This window comes from Dasypus novemcinctus, chromosome 14 (genome assembly GCF_030445035.2).
Source record: "Dasypus novemcinctus isolate mDasNov1 chromosome 14, mDasNov1.1.hap2, whole genome shotgun sequence".
NCBI lineage: Eukaryota > Metazoa > Chordata > Mammalia > Cingulata > Dasypodidae > Dasypus > Dasypus novemcinctus.
The window spans coordinates 47,166,114-47,189,450 of record NC_080686.1 but is presented as its reverse complement, the minus strand read 5'-3'; the positions used below and the strand labels follow the sequence as shown (position 1 = coordinate 47,189,450).

The 23,337-nt window shown below is 36.5% G+C and overlaps 1 protein-coding gene across 5 annotated transcripts in view; it reads right to left on the bottom strand.

Annotated features, from left to right (window-relative positions):
• The window catches only part of RALYL (RALY RNA binding protein like), a 757,145-nt gene that overhangs the window by 436,991 nt on the left and 296,817 nt on the right, over nt 1–23,337 (bottom strand). The window lies entirely within an intron of this gene.

Sequence of the window (23,337 nt, the reverse complement as noted above, 5' to 3'; positions counted from 1 at the left end):
GGTCATGCTCCTAAGACATATGAATATGTTCAATTGTTCATGAGACGTTGTCTTAGTGGGTGGAGATCCACACAATAACCAAAAGAATATTGAATTTCCACTCTGGGGAGTTCTGCTACATTCTCTAATAAGACAGCAAGAATCCGCCAAGTGCAAGGGCAATGTCTAGTGAAGGAGGACAGACCATTATGCCAGGCCCTTGACATAGATGATTGTACTTACGAAATTTTTCTTGTGAAATTGAAATTTAACCTAGTATTATATACTGTCTAAGAGTTGCCTCCTGAAAGCCTCCTTGTTGCTCAAATGTGCCTTCTCTCTTAAGCCAAACTCAGCATATAAATATAAGATGACCACCACCGCCCTGGCATGAGACATTATGACTCCCAGGGATGAGGCTCCCTGACACCGAGGGATTATTGCCAAGTACCAACTAGCAGTACATCTAGAAAAAGACCTTGACCAAAAGGGGGAAATGGTAAATGCAAATGAGATTTTATGGCTAAGAGATTTCAAAGTGAGTCAGGAGGTCATTCCAGAGGTTACTCTTATGCATGTCTCAGCAGGATCTCATTGACTGCCTCAGAGCCTCAAATAGCAAGGCTCCTGAAGGCTCTAGAGATATCCAGAATCTATAAGCAGGACAGACAGCTTAGGAATTCAGCACCCACCCTGTCAGTGGGTGTTACTTTGGAATTTATGCTCCTCAGTGTAACAGAGTTAGACTCCTTTATAGGTTCTCTATACATGGCTCTTCTGCCCTTTTATTTGAGCCCATAATTAGCACTATACTTGATAAATATATGTTCCAGAGATTTAAATCTTTTATCCATCCATGTGCCAGTTGACCCTGACTTTCAGCAGAATTGCAACACCTATGCTTCAATTTATTGGACTCACCCAGGACAACTAACAAGGAGGTGAGGATGGATAGTGCCCATCTCAAGAAAGAGAGTGTCTGAAACTGCAAGCAAGATAGTTCTATCCATCCACCCCATGGGATCAAAGCCCCTCTCAATTAGAAGCAGAGTGGGCATCACCATGCCCAAATCCTCAAGATTGGGGAGTGAACAATGGACTAAAGTATACTCATTATTCTTCTAGCAATGGAAGAACTCTTATCATTGACGTAAAGGCAGTGGTCATCAGAGGCTCTGAGGGATGATAGAGGGAAAAATAAGTGTAATATAGGGGCATTTCAGAACATTGGATTTGTCCTGAATGACACTGCAGTGACAGATACAGGCCATTGTATATTTTGTCATAATTTACAAAATTATGCAGGACAAAGTGTAAACTTTGCCATGTATACTGTTTACATTATACTATAATGTAAACTATAGTCCATGGTTAGTAGCAATGTTTCAACATGAGTTCATCAGTTGTAACAAATGTGCCACATTAAAGAAGGGTGGGAGGGGGAGGAGTGGGGCATATGGGAATTCCTTATATTTTTTAAGTAACATTTATGTAATCTAAAGCTTTTTTAAAAAATACTTTAATAAACAGTCTCTTTTCTGAAACTGTATGTACAATAAAGAGGAAAGAAAACATATTTTTAATAAGTTTTACAGTACTCTCCCTTGATACACAATCTGAAGAGTTTAGTATGTTATGAAAGGATAGAAAATTTGTTTCCCTACCCAACCCCATTCATTCTAATATGCACACACACACATACCCATTTTGGGCCACCAAATAAGCCATAATTTGTAGGAGGTCTAGTCACTGTTTTGTGAAAGGCTTGAACCCATAATTTGCTTGTTGTTTTGTGAATTTGAGTGGGTAAGTTGATTCAGACATGATCAGAGGATGAAAACTGGGAGAAGATTGAAGATGAAATTGCAATTTCATTGGTCTGGATCTGATTGACAGTGGGCTAAAATGTTGTGGGAAAGTCAGGGCTGGATTACAAACCACCTAGGTATATAAACAAACAAATATATGTGTGTGTATATATATATACAAGTTATATATATATATATAATAGAGATACATGTTCATAAATATTAATACATAAGAATATATGTACAATCACATACATTTTACATTTTCATGGATATATATAATCTGTGTGAAATCACTATGAGGGAACATTCTGAGAACTATAGTTGTCTGAAGAAGATTTAAATTTTAGGTAGTAATGTCATCAGCTTGGCTAAAGAACTGTGCCAATAAAGCTATGGCTATGAGTTGATTCTATTACAGGAGCAACTAAAAAACACTGGAGGGGCAACATTGCATTAACCCTGTCAAATCTCCTCATGAAGAAATCTACAGCTACAAGGAAGTCTGAAAGTAAACTATTCAATAATTCTATTAACTTTATGAACTTTGGACCATGACTCTTTCTGGTATTCCAAATATGACCAGTCATGTCACTGCTACTTTGCTTGTTAACCTGAAGAAACTGGGGTCTCAATTGTCCTATATAAACTAACACCATAACCAAAGTGAAAAAATAAAAATAAAAAGATTACTTATTTTAAGATAATCTTCTTGGCCACTAAGAATAGTCTCACAAACTGCAACTTGGTTACGTCACAAATAAAGAGTAACTTTTCTAGCTGAAAAGGCAGATGGTATTCAATAAACATGTGCCTACAGGTGTCAGACATAGTTCTTTAGGTTACTGTATTTAAAACTCAACAAACCATATAATAGGTTTATTTTATAAATGAGCAGATGGAAACTCAGAGAATTTGGTGATGCCCTTGAAAACACGTAGGTAGGAAGTGCGGCAATCATATGTTTGTTTGACTTCAAATCCTTCCCTCTACAAAATCACTAAAGAGTAATTGCTAGCCCAATGGTTAGCAGTATTTGGAAAATTTTGGAAAATCAACAGTTTTTTGTTTTGTTTTGTTTTCTTTTCTTTTGGGGCTATCTTTATTAGTTTTTAGCATCAATATTATGTAGCTCCTTTGTTATTTTTTTTAATTTTCTTTTTTTAAAAGATACTTAGATCACAGAAAAATGTTACATTAAAAATATGAGGTTCCCATATACCCTACCCCCCACCCCCCCACTCCTCCCACATCAACAACCTCTTTCATCATTGTGGCACATTCATTGCATTTGGTCAATACATTTTGGAACACTGCTACACCACATGGATTATAGTTTACACTCTCCCCCAGTACATTCAGTGGGTTATGGCAGAATATATAATCTCCAGTATCTGTCCCTGCAATATCATTTAGGACAACTCCAAGTCCCAAAACTGCCCCCACATCACATCTCTTCTTCCCTCTCCCTGCCCTCAGCAACTACTGTGGTCACTGTCTCCACATCAATGATACAATTTCTTCTATTGCTAGAGTCTAAATAGTTCTATAGTAGAATACCAGTAAGTCCACTCTAATCCATATTTTATTCCTCCATCCTGTGGACCCTGCGATAGTGATGTCCCCTCCACCTCTAAACTGAGAGGGGGTTTAGATCCCACACGATTGATGGATGCAATTCTCCTGCATGCAGTTGTAGGCACTTTCAGTTCCCTGGGGTAGTGGCAGACCACCTTCACCTCCCTGTTAGCTGACCTGGGTAAGTCCAATGACCTGGAGAGTAGGAGTTAAAACTCTGCTGAGGCTCAGAGCCCAGTTGGCACATGGCCAGTACAGCGATTCAAGTCTCCTAAGTATACACCACCCCAGCACCAGTCACAGGTTCAGTAAAAGTGACAGAAGAGGCATGCGTAGAAAGGTCACATCTGAGACCACCTCCGTCACGCTCAGGAGCACAAATTCCAAAGTAGGGCCCATTGACAAGACACTGATCTCCAGAGACATCTGCCATGACCATAGAACCTGTGTGTCTCCATAGCCCTCAGGAGCACCAATACCTGGGGTTGTATCTACTTTGGCTGTCTCTACGATCCTGCTGAGATGTGAATAATCACAACCCTTCTGATGACCTCCAGATTCATTTTGAAGTCTCTTAGCCATATAAACTCATTTGTCTTTACCATTTCCCCCTTTTATTCAAGGTCATTTTCTAGTTACATCACCAGCTGGTAATCCCTCTGTGTCAGGGAGGTTCATTCCTGGGTATCATGTTCCATGCTGTGGGGAAGGTATTTCGTTTACACGCTGAGTTTGGCTTGGAGAATGGCCATATTTGAGCAACATGCAGGCTCTCAGGAGGTAACTCTTAGGCACCCTGCAGCTCTAGGCCTAGTTCAAATTTCAGGCACACAGGCTCATAAGCATAGTCATCCATAGCAAGGCCTCAGCTTTGGCCCATCCTTCTTCACTGGTCTCTGCCCTTGCACTTCGGGGATTGTTGCTGTTCCACTGGGGAATGTGACAGAGCTCCCCTGGCTAGGAACTCAACACTCCCTCAGTTGTCATTTGTAACTCTAACTACTATGACAATACCCAACAAATATCAGAACATTTTTATATACCCTATATACATGTCCTGGAGATCTCCCTCCCAACCTTGTGTCTCCGGTCAGTAACACCCCACACCAGTGTTCCTCCCCTGCCTTAGTTGAACCCCTCTGTGGTCCAAAACTTCTTCAAAAATGAAGCCTAATATATATTGCCAAATTCAATTAGAAGGAAAATGAAATAGTAATGATAGGTTTAAAGATTAGAAATAGAATACATACTAATTTAGAAAACTAAATTAAAATTAAAAATAAATTGGGGTATTAAAAATTTAATAAACCACTACAAAATTAAAATAATACTTCCAAAATTGATATTGCTAAATATTTCACACCCTTCTGACACTTTCCAGTTTTCCTGGAAAGAAATAGAATCTGTATACTTCTTTAGTGGCATCTAACAAAGGATATAAAGTATGTACCATTTGATAATTTGCAGGTAACTTTTACATAGAAATTTGTTACTCCTAGGAAAATGCTGAAATGAAGGTCTTAGTCTTCACTCGGTAAAGTACACCAAGGATGAATGGATGTCAAGTCAACTCTAAGTAGGTGCTTTGGGGTGCAAAATCCAAAATAATGGGACCACTTCTCTAGGAATTTATAATCTAATAAAGGGCAAACATAATCATAATTACAAATATAATCATAACACAAGAAACTATAGTTTGTGTAATGACTTTTTAAAGATGTATCCATTCATTTATATAAATATTGTATACCCATTTGTATTTTGGGCCACTCGTAGCAGAAAAAAACATGATCTCCTGATGGTATGCAGAAAGACTTCATGGAGATGGTGACATTTGAATGGTTAGTGAAAGAGATGGGATTTCAGTAAGTTAAAAAAAGTGTGAGAAGTTTCACAGAATATTTAGTTCAATGAGCTCACTACATACATATAAAGAAGCAGATGGAGATTGGCTGAAAAGGGAAATGGTCGGACAATGGAGAGTTTTAATGTAAGCAAAGGAGTTTGAATGTAACTCAGAAAGCAAGGAAGATTTTGTGAGATTTTATTGTCTGGCTGGATATTGGTTGGCTGTTTTTTTGAGCATGGACATAACATTGTATCTAAATATTTGTAAAAATATTTTGGAATCAAATATTTTAATAAAGTTTTGATACCACAACACAATCGAATCACATGCATCAGCTAGGTTTCTTAAGAGTAATTGCTTGTAGGAGCAAGAGTGGTTATTCTGGGATTGGGACAAAAAATTACCTTTCATTATAGTTCATTTTAACTTTTTAAAGCCATGGGCCTTTATTATACTTTGAATACCAAAAATCAAGTGGTAAAGAAGGGGAAAAAACCTTACTACACTCATATAATATGTTTAATTTTGTATTCTGTCAAATTATTTGTTTTTGGCAATTTGCAATTTTAAAGGGTAAAAATAATTGGTTGTTTATATTTATGGTTCTAAGTTAAATGCTGATTTTATAATAGAATTATTGTGCGATTTCCAGGCAATTGCTTTATTTTTGCCTTTAAAACATAGATAAGACAAATTTCTATTTGCCTATTTTTTAAAACAAGTTCACAAAAATAGTAAAATAATTTGGGGAGGAAGATTAAGAGAATGGAGTATCTTAGAGAAGCATCCAATAGAAACTGAACTGGAAAGAAATTCTCAAGTCTTCTAGGATTATTAATTGTGTCTCAATTTAGCAATTCATTCTATAGTATCCCTGGCATATCACCAAAAATATACAAAACTAATTCTGGTAACAATGATCTGCTTATTTTATAAAACATAGAAATTCACTTAACATATGCCTAGCTGGTATTTTCTTGATTTCTTCTTGTTAAATCAAGGGAGGATTCTGAGACAATGCTAGAGGCCATGTCTCTCATGACTGAATGCAATAAACTCTCATGAGAGGTGAGAGGCATAGCACAGGACTGAAAGAGCTCTGTTCATGTGTGAAGGGTTTGAGCTCGGCCTTGTCTGGAGAGAGAGACTAGATGCAGGGCTTGCCCTGTGGACTGCACAGAATCCTGGGAACTCTAGCAAGGGTGCCTGAGGAGAAGACCCAACTCTCCCTGGTTCCTGGAAAGAGCTTGACCCAGAGGCCAGGAAAACTGCATTACATGACAGCAATCTCTTCAAAATTAATTGTCATGGTGTCTCCTGAAATAGAGCATTGTACACCCTGCAGGGCATAGATGACAGTACACTTGGAAAGGAGAGCTTGCTGAGTCTCCCTGGTGTGGTAAGAATTGCAAAGTAAACGTTGCCAAATAGGTTACGTTCTATCCTATGCCTGAGCCTGAAACATTTCTAAGCCTTGAGACCAAAGAGATTTGGGAGCTGAATACTGCTCAGTGGAGGAATGGCAATATATTATGAGCCAACAGGAAATACTGCTGCACCTCCCTCCATCTATTGATTCACTTCCTTTTGAAGCTTCAAACTAATTTGACGTGCTCGAAGCACTAACAGAGCCATGAAAAGACACAGGAGAATAACAATGAACTGAGACCCCACAACCAGGGAATACAGACAAAATGACTGTTAGAACAGGTGTTGCCTACTAAAGTAAAACTGGCAGAAGAGAAAAACAGGAAAAAGGGAAAAGGAGAGAAGAAAGTAAGAGGAAGGCAGGAGGAGAAAGAGCAAGAGAGAGAGAGGGAGGAGAAGGAGGGAAGAAGGAGGAGGAGGAGGAGGAGAAGGAGGAGGGGAGGAGGAAGAGAGGAGGGAGGGAGAAAGGAAGGAAGGAAGGATGGAAGGGAGGAAGGGAGGGAGGGAGGGAGAGAGGAAGGGAGGAGAAAAGGAGGGGAGAAAACATGAGTTCCTAATGGGATTCAATCCAGAATAGAGACTTAAGGAGTTTCAGAATTAAAAGAAAAGGCGTGGGTCACTCCTGAGAATCAAAATATCTCAAAACTTACAGCAAACATATAAAGAAAGGAAAGTAACAGGGGAAAAGATAACAATGAAGAGGAGATAACAGAGCCAAGAGACAGAATATGCAAATGCAAGTAACACCAGAAGGAAAAACTTTCATTCATAGAAATGAGGCAGAAATTCAAAAGATAATACTGGAGTATTAAAGAAATAGTGGGAAATTAAAGAAAGATTTAATCCTGTGAAATAAAAAAGCTATATCCACACAGGAAGAAATATAATATATATTATGTATATTTAATGTATAATTTAATATATATTAAAGTACACATAGACATATTCTGCTAAAGTTCCAGAGAAATTTTATGAGTCTAGGCAAAAATAAACAAGTTACTTGCCGGGAAATATTTCAGCTGGTATCAGACTACACTTGCCATCTGTACTTCTGGAAGTTAGAATATAGTAGAGAAAATATTAAGAGAAAAAGAATCTAAGTTAAAAACAGACTCATATAATATTCATTCACATTATCTGGGTGGGGGGCAGAGAAGGTTAGAGAGTGAAAAGAACATGGGAAGAGAAAAGTAAGAGAAATTTTTTGGGAACATGCTTTTTAAAAACCGTTTTATTTTGAAAATCTTTGAAAGTTGCAGGACAGTTACAAAAATAACACAAACTGCATACAGAGAACTCCAACATACATCTATCCCCTCAGGTATGCAGATCCACCAGTTTTACTTTTGCTACATTTGCTGTATCATTCTAGCTATTAATCATTCTTTATATCTATCAATCTGTCTATCTATCCATCTCTCTATGTATCTATCAATCCATTTGCTGAAAATTTGAGTATAGGTTGTGTGCATCATGCTCCTTGAACCCTTAATACTTCCACATACATTTCCTAGGAACAAGGACATTTACCTTAAGTGCAGTTATCAAGTTAAAAAAATTTAGCATTGATACAAAGCTTATAGCCTGTATTCCATTTTTATATGTTTCAATAATGTCCTTTTGAGCCTTCTCCCCTCTCTTGTTAGACCCTATCCCAGACATGTATTGCCTTTATTTGTCATTGTCTTTCTAGGTGCTTTTTCTTTTCTTTTTCTTTTTCTATTGTGGGAACATATATGCAACATAAACTTTCCCATCTCAACCACACCTACACATACCATTCAGTGAGATTAATCACATTCACGATGTTGCAGTACCTTCACCGTCTTCCATTATTAAAACTTTCCCATCTCCCCAAACCTACACCTATTTTGCATTAATGCCTCATTCCTCCTCCCCCTACCCCTGGCAGCCTGTACTCTAATTTCTGTCTTTATGAGCTTTCATATTTTCATTTTTTGCCTTGTGGTTGCCATGGGCTTAAATTTAACATCTTAAATCTGTAACAAACTCTTTTGCTTTGATACCAACTAAATGTCAATTGTATACACATACTATATTCCTTTATCTCTCTGTTCCCTCACATTTATGTAATTCTTATCACAAATTACATGTTTAAACATTAAGAATACAAAACCAGTGATTTTTCATTACAATTTACGCATTTGCCTTTTGAATCTTGTTGGAAATAAAAAGAGGAGTTACAAAGCAAAAAAGACAATAGTATTAACATTTATATTTTCCCTAGTAATTACCCTTATTAAACACCTTTATTTCATCATGCAACTGCAATCTATTTATTGTCCTTTCCTTTCAACCTTCAGAACTCTTTTTAGCATCTCTTATAGGACTGGTCTAGTGATAATGAATTCTCTCAGCTTTTGTTTATCTGTCAATGTTTTAATCTCTCCCTCATTTTTGAAAGACGATATTTCTAGATATAGAAATCTTGGTTGGCATTTTTTTTTTTTTTTTTACTTTCAGCTCTTTAAATATATCATCTCACTGCCTTCTTGCCTCCATGGTTTTGAACGAGAAATCGGCACTTAATCTTATTGCAAATTCCTTGTATGTGACATGTTGTTTTTCTCTTGTGGCTTTGAGAATGAATTCTCTATCTTTGGCATTTGACAGTTCAATTATACAAGAATCTGTTTGACTTTACCCTGTTTGCAGTTCATTGAGCATCATGGATATGTATATTAATGTCTTTTGCTAAATTTCTAAAGTCGTCAGTCATCATTTCTTTGAATATACTCCGTCCTTTCTCTCTTTCTTCTCATTCTGGGGCTCCCACAATGCATATTTTGGTACACTTGATTGTGTCCCACAGGTACCTCATGCTCTGTTCCCTTTTCTTCATTCTTTCTTCTTTCTGCTTCTCAGACTGGATGATTTCAATTTTCTTATCTTCAAGTTCACTGATTCTTTCTTTTGCTAGTACCTTTTTGCTGCTGAACCTCTCCAGGGAGTTTTTAATTTATGTTACTGTGCTCTATAGATCATTTTTGTTGTTGTTGTTCTTTTTCCTAATTAGATATTCCCTTCACGTTCTTCTATTGTTTTCCCAATTTTCTTTAGTTTTTGTCCATGTTTTCCTTTAGCTCTCAGAGCAGATTTAGGACCATTTTTAAAGTCTTTTCCTGGAATAACTCAAGTCTGATCCTCCTCATAAATGGCTTTTAATGAGTGAATCTTCTCCTTTACCTGGATCATCACATTCTGGTTTTTTGCATGGTTTCTATTTTTGCAACCTGGATATTTTGATATTTTAATGTGTTGTCACTGGAATTTATACTCTGAGGCATCTATTCCTTAATCTTGTGTGCAACTGGTATACAATAAAGGTTTCCTTGCGTGTCAAGAGCTAAAGAGAAAGAAAGAGAGAGAGAGAGAGAGAAAGGAAAGAAGAAAGAAACTGAAAAACAAAATACACACACTTTTCTCAGTCTTTGCAGATTGGCCTGTGCAGTGCTGTTCTGTGGGATTTATCCAAACAAAGTGTTTAGATAATAGCTCCAGGCCAAAGAGTAAGGGTTTCCCTTATCATTTCTGTAGGCATGCCACTTGTCCTTAAGTGTGTGTGGCCGTTGGAATGCCACATTTACCTGGATACAAATTCCCCCTCTTCCCTAAGAAACAGATTCCTCATGGTCACTGACGTGTCACTGAATGTTTAGCTACCAGTAGACAGACCGGCTCCCAGTATTTGCATGAGTGGTATTCTGTTCTTCCAGGAACTGGGACCAGGGGTGTGTTGGGAACACTGGCTGTTTCTACATCAAGCCAGTGAGTGGGAAAGAGAGACCAGCCAGGGCTCCAGGAGATTCTGCTGCTTTTAAGTAGCCATTTTCTTAATTCAGTGTTTGCCTTGTTACTACTGTTCTTTAACTGCTTTCTGGAACTTTGAGAAAGATGTTTCTGTCAGTTCTTGCTGGTTACTCAAAGCTTCTCTCAGGGGATGGAGTCCTAAAGCCTCTCGCTCTGCCATTTTCATTGGGGAGGTGAGCCATACACTTTAAGGCTTTTTTTTTTTGACATACTGGGGGCCAATGATTGAACCCAGGACCTCATATATAGGAAGACGGTGCTCAACCATTGGGCCACATCAGCTTCCTAGAGTTGGTTTTTTTGTTTGTTTTGTTTGTCATTTGTTTTTGTTTTTTCAAGTGGCATCAGGAACTGAACCCAGGACCTCCCACGTGGGAGGCAGGCACTCAACAGCTTGAGCCACATCCACTCCCCTTTAAGGCTATTTCAAAAGAAAATTTCATGTGATTAAAACACCATGTAGAAATAACCCCATTTACTTAAACTATACATGTATGAATGTATAGAGAGAAAGCAGTATTAAAGATAATCAGCAATTTTTTTTTTGTATTGGGATTAATGATTTTTAAAAAATTTTCTTCCCATGTTTTTCTTCACTTTTTCCTATTTTTACAATTAGTCCATATTGTTTATATAATCAGGATAAACAGTAAAGATATTCTCATTCTGGAAAAAAAAGATCTTCCAAATTTTGATCCTAAGTGTGCTTCCTCATAACTTCTTACAGGGGCTTTTAATTCTGTTTTATAAAACACCACAAAATAAATAGGAGCCTTCCTCCACAGGAAGAATTTCTAAAACTCTGAATAAAAATTAGAAATTTATTTAAATGTATGTTTCATAATTTGAATGATCTCTCCAGGATTCTTCTACCTATGCTCTGGAACTCCTTGCTTCCTTCACAGAAATCTTGCTTTATCAATTGTTGTTCTGGAATTTTTAATTTCCCCTCTGTATTTTACCTTCAACTTAAATTATTCTCAAATATTTTCCATCCTGAAAACATTTTTGCTTTACATAAACATGTATCTCCTTTCCAAATCTGCTTCAGCCCTTGTCTTAATTTTTTCCCTCTATGGAAAAATGTCATACAAGCCCTTTTTTAAATGCAGGAGTTCGTAACCTTTTTTGTTCCACAGACCCTTCTGCCAGTCAGGTGAATACCATGGACCCTTAAAAGTCCACACTATACTCTGTGTATTATTTAATAAATATATCACACCTGCACTAACACATCCCCACAAGAATAGTGTTTTCTTGAATTTCAATTCAAGCTCATGGACCCCTTGTTAGAAACCCCTGTTTTAACGCTTCCTCTGGAAACCGAAGGCCCAGGAGCAGTCAAACAAGAATGTAGAGTCAATGTAACTCACAACAGCTAAAAGCTGCTTGAGTCCAGGAATTATTCCTGACAACATATTCCATCTTTTCTTCTATATATTCATTGACCCATGAGAAGATTATCCTCCTTCACTGTGTGATTTAGATTGATGGCTTATGAGAGAACTAGCTGGCTTTGTTTTTTAACTTTATTTTGATAACATATATATTAATACATAAAATAAAATTTGCCATTTTAATCACTGCTGAAAGAAATTAGCTTGGTTTTTTGATTCAGCATCTGCTTAGGTGGCAGCTCTAAAATTGCCCCAATTGGTAGAGAGAATTATATTTAGGCAAACTTAGAAAATTTTTATTAGGCAGGGAGAGATGAAAAGCTAGGGATACTCATAAATTAATAGATTAAGTCTAATTCAACTCTTAAATATGGTTCTTTCTTTTATCAATTTTGCAAGAGTGCACATCTTCAACATTTATTTTACTATGGTAATCACATGCAATACAAACGCACATATATCTTCCATAATTCTGTCAATATGATTTTTACAAAAAGTGAATCCGATTGTGTTACTGTCATTAAAATCCTTCAACATTACTCTTTACCTTAAGGAAAAAATTCTCTTTACATAGATGATTTTTCAGGGCTTCGTTCCTTCTAACTAATTCAGTCTGTTTCATTGGACTTTCCAACACAAATATTAATTTGAGCCATTGCAAACCACTTACAGCTCTTCAGATGCACACTGCTTGTTTTGCCCATGTGCTTCTGGTTTTTCTGTCATTAACATGGAATTCTTAACTTGTCCTTAATTTTTATCTCCTGCCATGTCCTTGCCTGGCTTATTCCTACATATCCTTAAAGAATGAGAGTCTCTTCTTGGTAACTTCCTGATACCTGCATCTTCTTACTGCTACCTACAACTTCCTCAATTACTCATTTTAGATTCGAAGCACTCTATATTTACTCCCATCAAATAATAATATATATAAATATGCAAGAATTCCTTTTCTTTCTGTCAGTTTCTCCAATTGGACTGTTAACTGCCTGTTGGCCTGGTATGTTCGAATTCCAAGAACTTTTACAAGTAAGTGCTCAATAAATAAATGTTTGCTGATTATATAGTGGGAATTTCAGGCACTAAAATGAAAATTTCACATGTGAAACTTTAAACCTAAACAAAAACATCTGGGTTAGAACTAAGTATCTGAGTCTTAACTGAATTTCATTCAATTAATAAGTTAATAAGAAACTCACAGTTTTCTGAACTGGGTATCACAGCTCCTGGCATAAGGCATGTCAAAAGGAATAAATTTATCATTTCAACAATAATACAAATGTTAAGGGTAACAAAGGAGGAAAGGAAGAAAAGCTAGCAGTATTTAAGATTACACTGTAAAGATGAGATGAACCATTTCTTTATGCTCATACTTGATATGAAAACTCATGCAATTAATTGGGCAAGTACAATATCCAACAGTATTTGTACTGCTGAACTTGTAAAGCAGGTCATACAATTTATGTTAAAGGGGAAAAATCATCACATTTGTTACAGTCATTTCCAGATATGAAATATTGGTACCACAAAAATATCTGTCTCTACAAAGAGAAGTTATGAATCATCTTATGACAAATTTTTCCTGCTCTTCTACCTTGTTTTTAGGCTAACACTTCAATCATTCTTTTTCTTTGAATGCCATTTCCTTCCGATATTAATGCAAATGCAAAGTTAATGTTTCATAATCTAATGCCACAGCTATAAACATCTTTCCTCCGTTTACTTCACTGTCATGTAAAAAAACTCTGTTGCCCAAGTAACACTTTTCTCTACTAGTAAATCACCACAAATATCCTAACAAAATTTTTTTTGTTTCTTATTAGCCCAGTCAGTAAGTAAATTCATTATAAAGTAAACTTTAAAACCTGGTTCTCTGTTCACAAATATAATATAGGAATTGTTGGCAAATGTCTTCTGTAAAAGGACAGATACTACATATTTTAGTTTTTTCAGGCTGCACAGCATCTGTTGCTACCACTCAGTCCTGCCACTGAAGCACAAAAACAGCCATAGATGCTACGTAAAAGAATGAACATGACTATATTCCAATAAAACAATTACAAAAAGGGGCAACAGGTCGAATTTGACCTGTGGGCCATAATTTGTTGACCCCTATCTTATATCAAAAGATTGGTAAATAATTTCACACTTAACAGACTTTTTCAATTTATCCAATACCAGTGCCTGAATGTACTTACCATATATAAAAAATTCATAGCCAAAGTAGAAGTACAGTGAAGCTGAACTTGACTTCTGCAAATATATCCAAAGAATTTCTATTAAATAGAATATATTTATCTCAGGTTTCTTATTATTATACTATAATCCAGTTTCCTCCTAAGGGTAGAAACGTGGGGAGTCCACCAGGATGCAGGCAATCCCAACCAATGTCAGTGAAATTTACTTTCCCTGAGAAAATTCTTTGTTGGTCTAAGTTACAAATAACGATTGGTTATTTTCAAATTTTAATACTTTATTTGTTTCAATTTGTCATATTTTATTATTTATCCCTAAAAATATTGTACATGGACATTAATTCAGACAACTTTAGCCACTGAGGTGTGTACAAGTATTCTTTCCAGAGTAAATTTATCAAGTTCTGAGATCCTTGGAACCCACTTGCAGGCACAGTTCATATCCCCAATCAAACCCTGTATTTAAATCAGTTCTGGTGTTTGATGTAACTATTTGATAAAAAATCTGGAATTTACCATGAAATGGGATTTTTATTAGTTTCTTTCAAATGTAAATTTATGTCAAGACTTTATTAAAACTTTGTCTATCTCTTGCTTCACGTGGAAAAAACTTGAAATTAAAACTAATTAAAAGTGTTCTTTGATCAACTATAAGCAAGGATAGATCAACAAATGTAGTTAGACTGTCTGTTGAACATATATATGCAAAGAAGATTAATCTGCACAAAGTCTGACAATTTGCAGATGTTAAAGCTGGAAAACAAAGTTATTATTTATCACTGCAATCAACTAAAATGTAGTTATGTTTACCCTTTATCCAAAAGTGCATTAATGTAATCAAAAGCATTAACCTTTTGCTTTTTGTACTGTAATATTTATTTTTAATTCCTAATTAACTATGTATTTTACTGGCATGATTCCATACACAAAGTTCAATTAAAGAAAATTTTCACTGTTTGAGTTATTTTCTAGATGTGATGATTATTTGTTTCATTTAGTGACTATTGCTAAATACAATTTCATTATACAGAGGAGGAGAGTCTTAAAAAATCCACTACATGTGCCAAATATGCTCGGTATTCCAGTGCCACACTCCACAATAATTATTCTTTTGTAAGTCGTATTTTACAGTTAGGTCTGGGGAAAAATAATCTTTTAAGAAGATACTGAAATGTGCTTGTGCTCAGGGGACAAATGCCTGGTATTAAAGTTAGCGCAGAGTTGAGTGGACTTGAGGGAAGAGCACTCCAGGCAGAGGACACAACTGCTGCAAAGACACTACTATGGTGCCTGAGGTGATGGGGACTTGGGCTAAGACCAAAAGGGGCACTGAAGGCCATCCAGAATTTTGACTCTTACTATGAAAAAAAAAAACAATCCTTTTATGAAAAATTGATTTTAAAGTAGAAAGGGTGGCAATTTCCTTTACATAATAATCACTCTGGCAGTTTGTTTCATTTATGAGATGAGATTATAATAAATTGTAGTTGGATAAAGGTAGAAGCATGGAGACTGATTAAGAGACTATTTTTAAAATGCAGACAGGATGAAAAGTAGTTTGGACAGGGACAACCAGCTAGATGACGACAGTTAAGGAGCTCCTAGAGTCAGCTCCTGCCACAGGGTAGTTAGTAAACACCCAGAGCTCTCTGAAGCTAGCTGAAGCACCTGTTTGGGGGCTCCAGGAGACCAGAAAAGCATCCTGCACCATCCTTGAAGGAATGGAAGGAGGAGACTGCTCATCTGCAAAGAAGATTCTTAAGTAGAGCAATCCATGCCACGGAGGCCGGTGTCCATCCTCCACTGGAGGCACAAGCCACCTCGGGAGCTGTTCCATGGCTGGAACTGAAAGCTCCACTTCCCAAAAACAGGGGAGGAAGAGATGGTTGGGCATGAACTTCAGCTGCTGATGAGTAAATTCAGTGGACTACAGTATAATCCTGAGAACAGCTAAAGCTTGAGCCTGTCCAAGTCAGAAAGAGCCCAGTAGCCGCCATCTTAACTCCACCCATGGCACGAGGGGAAGCAGGGTGGACTGAAAATCACAGTGCTGGTGGGGATGAGCTTCCTTCCATCCAGATCAGATTGCAGCCAAAGACAAAGAGAGAATTCTGAGAACAGCAAGAGAAAAACAATGCACAATATAGAAAGGATACTCAATAAGATTAAGTGCTGATTTCTCTCCAGAAACCATGGAGGCAAGAAGACAGTGGTATGATATATTTAAGATACTATAAGAGAAAAATTTCCAGCCAAGAATCTTATATTCAGCACGACGTCTTTCAAAATTGAAGGTGAAATTAGAATAGTCACAGATAAACAGAAATTGAGAGAATTTCTAATGAAGAGACCAGATTTTCAGGAAATACTAAAAAATGTGCTAGAGACTGAAAAGACAGGAGAGAAAAGCCTGGAAAAGAGTCTAGAAATGAAGATTATATCAATAAAAGTAACTAAAAGTGTCAAGAGTGGTGAAAATAAAATATGACAGATAAAACTCAAATAGGAATAAACTTAACCAATGATATGAAGACTTGTATTCAGAAAACTGCAAATTAATGTTAAATTTAAAAAGGCCTAAATACCTGGAAGAACATTCCATGTTCATGGATTGGAAGACTAAATATCATTAAGATGTCAATTCCTTTCAAATTGATATACAGATTCAATGCAATCCCAATAAAAATTCCACCAGCATTAAAAAAATAATTGAAAACATGAACATCAATTTTATTTGTAAGGGTAAGTGGTTCGGAATAGCCAGAAACATCATAAAAAGGAAAAGCGAACTCTCATCTCCAGCCTTTAAACCATATTATCTAGCTATAGTGGTAAAAGCAGCACAGTACTGGCATAAAGACAGATACACAGTCCAATGAAACCAAACTGATGGCTCAGAAACAGACCCTCACATGTATGGTCAAGTGATTTTTGACTCGCCTGTCAAAACCACACAGCTCAGGCAGAATAGTCCATTCAACAAATGTTGCTGAAAGAATTGGATATCCACAGCCAAAACAAGGAAAGAGAACCCCTATCTCACACCTAATCAAAAAATTAACTCAAAATGGATGAAAAACCTAAAAGTAAAAGCAAGAACCATAAAACTTCTAGAAGAAATTTAGGAATATACCTTCAAGACCTGGTAGCAGGTGGTGGATTCTTAAAGGAGGTAAGTGGAGGACTGAGATAGACTACTGATGTTTAATGTATGTAGAAGTTTTAATTAGCTTTACTATAAAAGTATGGAAATGTATAGTGGATAGTAACACACAGTGAGTAACAGCTAGTTTATAAATGGGGATGTGGCTGAAAATGGTAGTCTAGGGATATAAATGCCAATTGACAGACTGCTAAAGAATAATCTAGGAATTGAATAGCACAGAAAACCATGAAGTGGATGAGAACTGTACTTGATGGTGCAGATGCAAGAGTACCCTTTGTGAGCCAGAGCAAATGTACATCACTTCTGCAGGGTGTTGGGAATGTGGAGACGCATGGAAAAAATATAGCTGGTGCCTATGTACTGTGGTTAGCAGTAATAATAAAATATTCTTGCATCTATGAGAAAGATGTACTGTGTTGATAATGAGGCAGTATGGAAAATGTGAGCCAAATGTACACTATGGACATAGTAACAATCAGATGATATTATCTTATCTGTAGCAAATGTTTCACCAGTGTGGTGTGTTGATGGAGGGATGTTGTTTGGGAATTCTGCACATGTGCATGATTGTTTTATAAGTTTACAACTTCTGTCATAAAAACATACTTTTAAAAAATAATAATAGGGTGGGTTGGGGGAAAAACACACCAAATGTAAGATAAGGACTATGATTAGTAGTAAGATTTTGGCAGCGTTCTTTCATAGTTTGTAACAAACATCTCATGACAATACAATGCAAGGTGTTGGTGGAAGATTGGTGTATGGGACCCCTGTATGAGGTTATGCATGTTTGCTTTGTAAGTTCACAACTTTCATTTTACACTTAATTGTTTACGTATATTCATATAAAATGATATAAAGATAATAATAATTGGGTTCATTGGGGAAAAATACTTTGGTTAGTAATAATTTGACAATTCTCTTTAAACATTAAAAGTTTTAACAACAATGCAAGTTTTTGGTGGTAGGGTGAGTTATGAGAGTCTGTATGACATTATATATATTTGTTTTGTAAGTTCACAACTATTATTATACACTTATTGTTTATGTATGTTTATGTATTAGTATTATACTTCAATAAATTAATTTTTAAAATCACATAAAAGAAAAGAGTAGCTTTGACAATGGTGAGAACATTTAGTTTCCTGGAAGATTGTGGACCTGCTGTGAGAGAAAAAGAAAGTAGGGTTATAGATAGTGACAGAGATGCTAAATCTTGCCCCAAGGCCTGTTCTTCACTTCTCTACTAATATATTTGTAAGTTAATCACCCAGATAACACCTATATTTCCCAGCCTCCTGCAGTTAAGGGGGTCTTGTAACTAGGTTCTGACCAATGGGAATGAGTAAAAAAAAAACACGTGCAACTTCTGGGTCTTGCTCTTAAAAGAAAAGAAGTGTCTCTCACCCCTACCCACTCCCTGCTCTATTTTGTTCTTTCTTCCATACCCACTAGTAGGAAAGTGAACATGGTGACTGGAGCCCAAATAGTCAAGTTCCAACACAAGTTGGTAGCTGCATGGCAAGTATGGTAGAACATCAAAACAGAAGCAGCTCAAGTTTCCAAAACTATGAAGCTGACACATCAGTAATAAACTGCTTATGGATTATACCTTTATTTTGAGAAAGAAACTTCTATTGGTTTAAGTTATAGTTATTTTGTTATAGTAACTAAATCTTTATTATTTTGTTACTGGAGCCAAACTAATATGTAGGCACTAAGGAAAAAGCCATTTAAATATATGATTCTTTTTAACATATTATTTTTTTAAAAGTACATATTTTGACTCTTACAAAAATATATATGAAACATAGCCTAGTATTATATATTGCCGAAGAGTTACCTCCTGAAAACCTCCTTATTGCTCAAATAAGGCCTCTCTCTAGGCCAAACTCAGTATAGAAATGAATTACCTATCCCTCCTTCCCCTCATGCCCCAGTGTGGGACATGACTCTCAGGGATGGGCCTCCCTGGGATCAAGGTATTATTACCAAGCACCAAGTAACAATGTATCTGGAAAAAGACCTTGACCAAAAGGGGAAATACTAAATACAAATGAGTTTTTATGGCTAAAGATTTCAAAGTGAGTCAGGAGGTCATTCCAGAGAATACACCTAAGCATGTCTCAGTAGGATCTCATTGACTGCCACAGTAAACAGTGACTCAAATAGCACGGTTCCTGAGGGCTCTAGAGATATCCAGACACTATAAGCAGGACAGACAGCTCAGGAACTTGGCACCCTGTTAGTAGGCCTTATTTTGGAATTTATGCTCCCCAGTGTATCAGAGTTAGACTCATTCATAGTTTTTCTACACATGGCTCTTATGCCCCTTTTATTTGAACCTATGATTAGCACTATATCTATTAAATATGTGTCCCAAAGACTTAAATCTTTGGTCCATTCATGTGTGGGCTGAGTCCTGAATCTCAGCAAAGTTGCCACATCTGCTCTCCAGTTCATTGGACTCACCCAGGACAACTAACAAGGAGATGATGATGCAGAACACCCATCCCAAGGAAGAGAGTGTCTGCAACTGCAAGCAAGATATTTCCATCCATCTGCCCCATGGGATCTAAGGCCCCTCTCAGAAGCAGAGTGGGCATCACCATGCCCAAATCCTCAAGTTTGGAGAATTAAAAATGACTAAAGTAGACGTATTATCCTATTATAGACTTACTATTATTCTAGCAATGGAAGAACTTTTATCATTGATATAAAGGCAGGAGCTCCCAGACTTTCTGAGTGGAGGAAGAGGGAAGAATAGGTGTAATATGTGGGCATTTTTGGGACATTGGAATTGTCTTGCATGATATTGCCATGATGGATACAGGCCATTATACATTTTGTCATAACCTATAAAATTGTGTGGGACACAGTGTAAACTATAATGTAAACAATAGTTCATAGTTAGTTGCAATACTTAAATATGTATTCATCAATTGTAACAAATGTACCACACTAATGAAAGATGTTGTTAATGTGGGAACGTTTGGGAAGGAGATAGGATGGAGTATATGGGAATCCCCTATATTTTTAATGCAACATTTATGTGTTCTAAACTTTAAAAAAAAAAATTAATTAAAATAGAAAAGAAAAGTTCCAAAGGTTTTGTGTGGAATAACTGGAAGAACGGAGCTGTCATTAACCAAGATGGGGAAAGGAGAACCAGGTTTGGGGAGAAGATCAGGAGTTCAATTTGGACATGTTGAATATTAAATGTGATGTCTATTTACACAACCACGTGGAGATACTGAGTATGTAGCTTACTATATGAGCTTGTAGTTTGGGAGAGAAGTCTGGGCTGGATATGCACATGTGAGGGTTTTCTGGACATAGAGCGGAAAAAACTCCTAGGACTAAATGAAGTTACCAAAGGGAAGAGTACATAGTATCAAGGATAGAACCCTCAAACTTTAGGAAGAAAGGAGAAGAGAAGAAATTAGCAAAAGTGCTTGGAAGGGGCAACCAGAGAGGTAAGAGAAAATCCAGTGGATGCAATAAACAGGAAGCAACTTGAGAAAGATCTTTACATGTATAATAATATCTGTCTCCACGAATATTGATTGAAGAAGAGTTGCTACAGATCATGGCACATAATGAGCACTCAATAAATCCTAACCTTTGTTAATCATAATTATAACTATGTAATACTTTGAGATATATTTAAATTGGTTGCCTTACCCAATTCACAAATCAGTGGTAAAAAACAGTTTCTTGCTTTGTTAAGCTCACAAATAAAAACTCATATGTATCACTTAAAAGGATGCAGATACCTGGATTTTAATTGGGTTTATGAGAATTTAAGTATTTATTGAGTAACATTTTGTTGGGTTTTACATTTGTGAAAAGACATATTGCATACATAAAATAACATAAAAATAATTTGAGTGGATAACACAGTTGGTAAGATTTTTTTTTTTTGTCCTTTAAAATGTTCTGTTCATTACTCATGTTTGAGAGAAACTGCCGTACGCTAAAGCTCTACAAGACTACTGATCATTCCCTGTACACATCCTGACATTTCACACCTCCCTGCCTTTGCTTATGCTCCTTGCTCTACCTGGTAGCCTTCCACTTAATGAATTCCTTTCTGAATAGCACGGCCAGAATTATTCATTCCTTCTTTTGTTATCTTACAGTATTTTAAATATATTTACATTTTGTCTCAGTGGTAATTTACTAGGTTATATTTTATATAGTTGTTTGTATATTTATTTTACCTTGTAGAACGCTAGAAGACCTGTCTATTCCTATAGCTGCTTACTTAGTACTTAGCCTTATCCATCATATGCCAGACATTCAATATTTGTTAAAAGAATGAGATTATTGAATGACCCTTTTCCTCCTGAATTCTAAGGTGCTATCAATTGCAAGAAAACTTTGTAAACTCAAATCAGGTTTTCAGGAGAGAAAAATTACATTAAACAAAAATGACAATTTTAAGATGCATCTTAATTTCAGAAATGTGAAACTGGAAAAATTATTTACATCTAACAATTGATATAATTCAATAATATCTAACTAAAAAGGAGAACTAAACACTTTAAAACAGAAAACGGGAATATTAAAGGAATGAATGAGCAAATAGATATGAAATATCCTACTCAAAATAAAACAGCATATTCTTTCTTGGAAAGCATTACTGAATATAAAAATGGCAGGCTTTTGTTCAGAAATGGTTTTCAATTCCAATTCAGTATGATTTGTCTATTAATGGCTTTGCAAAAATATAATAGCTTCTATCTCCCTTTTCATGCTTGATGATAAATGCCCTCCCAATTAATCATCTCATTCTTTCATCAATTATTGCATTTTCTACCCTTGAATTGATGATGCTCTGGCTTGGTTGCATATAGGTAGAATTAAGCTTAAGGATAAAGACACATTATGGAAGTGATTTGCAATCATTTGTGTTATTATAAAATAGAAAGCAGTGGACTATTAAGGTGCAGTTGAAATTTTCAGAGCATTACTATCCTAAAAAAGTTATTAATCAATCTCACAGCACTGTGGCCTGATTAACCACAAGAACTTGGAGATCTTCAATGATTTCACAGGGTCCACCTAGAGCAGCACTTGGACGCCACACCTCACAGAGAAGATTAATACAAAAAAGTGATGTACCAAGTCTAATCTCCAGAAGAAAAACCTTAAGTTCTACCTTTTACAATAAAAGGGAAGCATCCTACCATATATGTAGCCATGTAAATTTGAGTAAATTAAATCACTTTTAGTGATAACATTGCAATATGAGGTTAGAAATGGGAACAAATAATTTTACCCCTTGAATACTGAAATTCATGTTGATTATTTTCTAATTTTCCAGTACATTTATCTTCAAATCTTTTGAAAGTATACTGTACAGAGGTAGAGCAAGATGGCAGTAAGGAGCACCTAGAGTCAGCTCATCCTACATATGCAGTTAGTAATCACCCAGAACTACATAAAACACCTATTTGAGGGTCCCAGGAGATCAGAAGAGTATCCTGGAACATTCTTGAAAGTATGGAAGGAGAAGACTGCCCATCTTCAGAAAAGATTCATAAGTAGAGCATTCTATGAGGTGTAGGCCACCTCAGAAGCTATTCCGGGGCTGGAGCTGGAAACTCCATTTCCCCAAAATGGGGGATAGAGAGACACAGTGTAGAACCAACTTCAGTTACTGATTAGTAAATTCTGCTGGCTAAAGCATAATCCTAAGAACAGCTAAAGTCTAAACCTGTCCAAGTCAAAAAGAGGCCAGTAGCTGCTATTTTAACTCAATCCCTACCATGAGGGGAAGCGGGGCTGATTGAAAAACCACAGTGCTGGCAGGGGACTGGCTTCTTTCCACCTAGATTGGATTGCAACTCCAGCCTAAACCCTAGCCCCATCTCCAGGAGGGAGGAATATGGGGGCAGTGACTTGCACCAGCCTCTCTAGTAAAAGGCAGGCTACACCATAGAGACCAGTGCCCATCCTACCCTAGTGACGCAAGCCACCTCAGGAGCTATTCTGTGGCTGGATTTAGAAGCTCTATTTCCCATAAATGGGGAAGAAGAGACAGTGTTCCCCAATTTCAACTATTGATTGGTGGACTTAGCTGACTAAAGTATAATCCTAG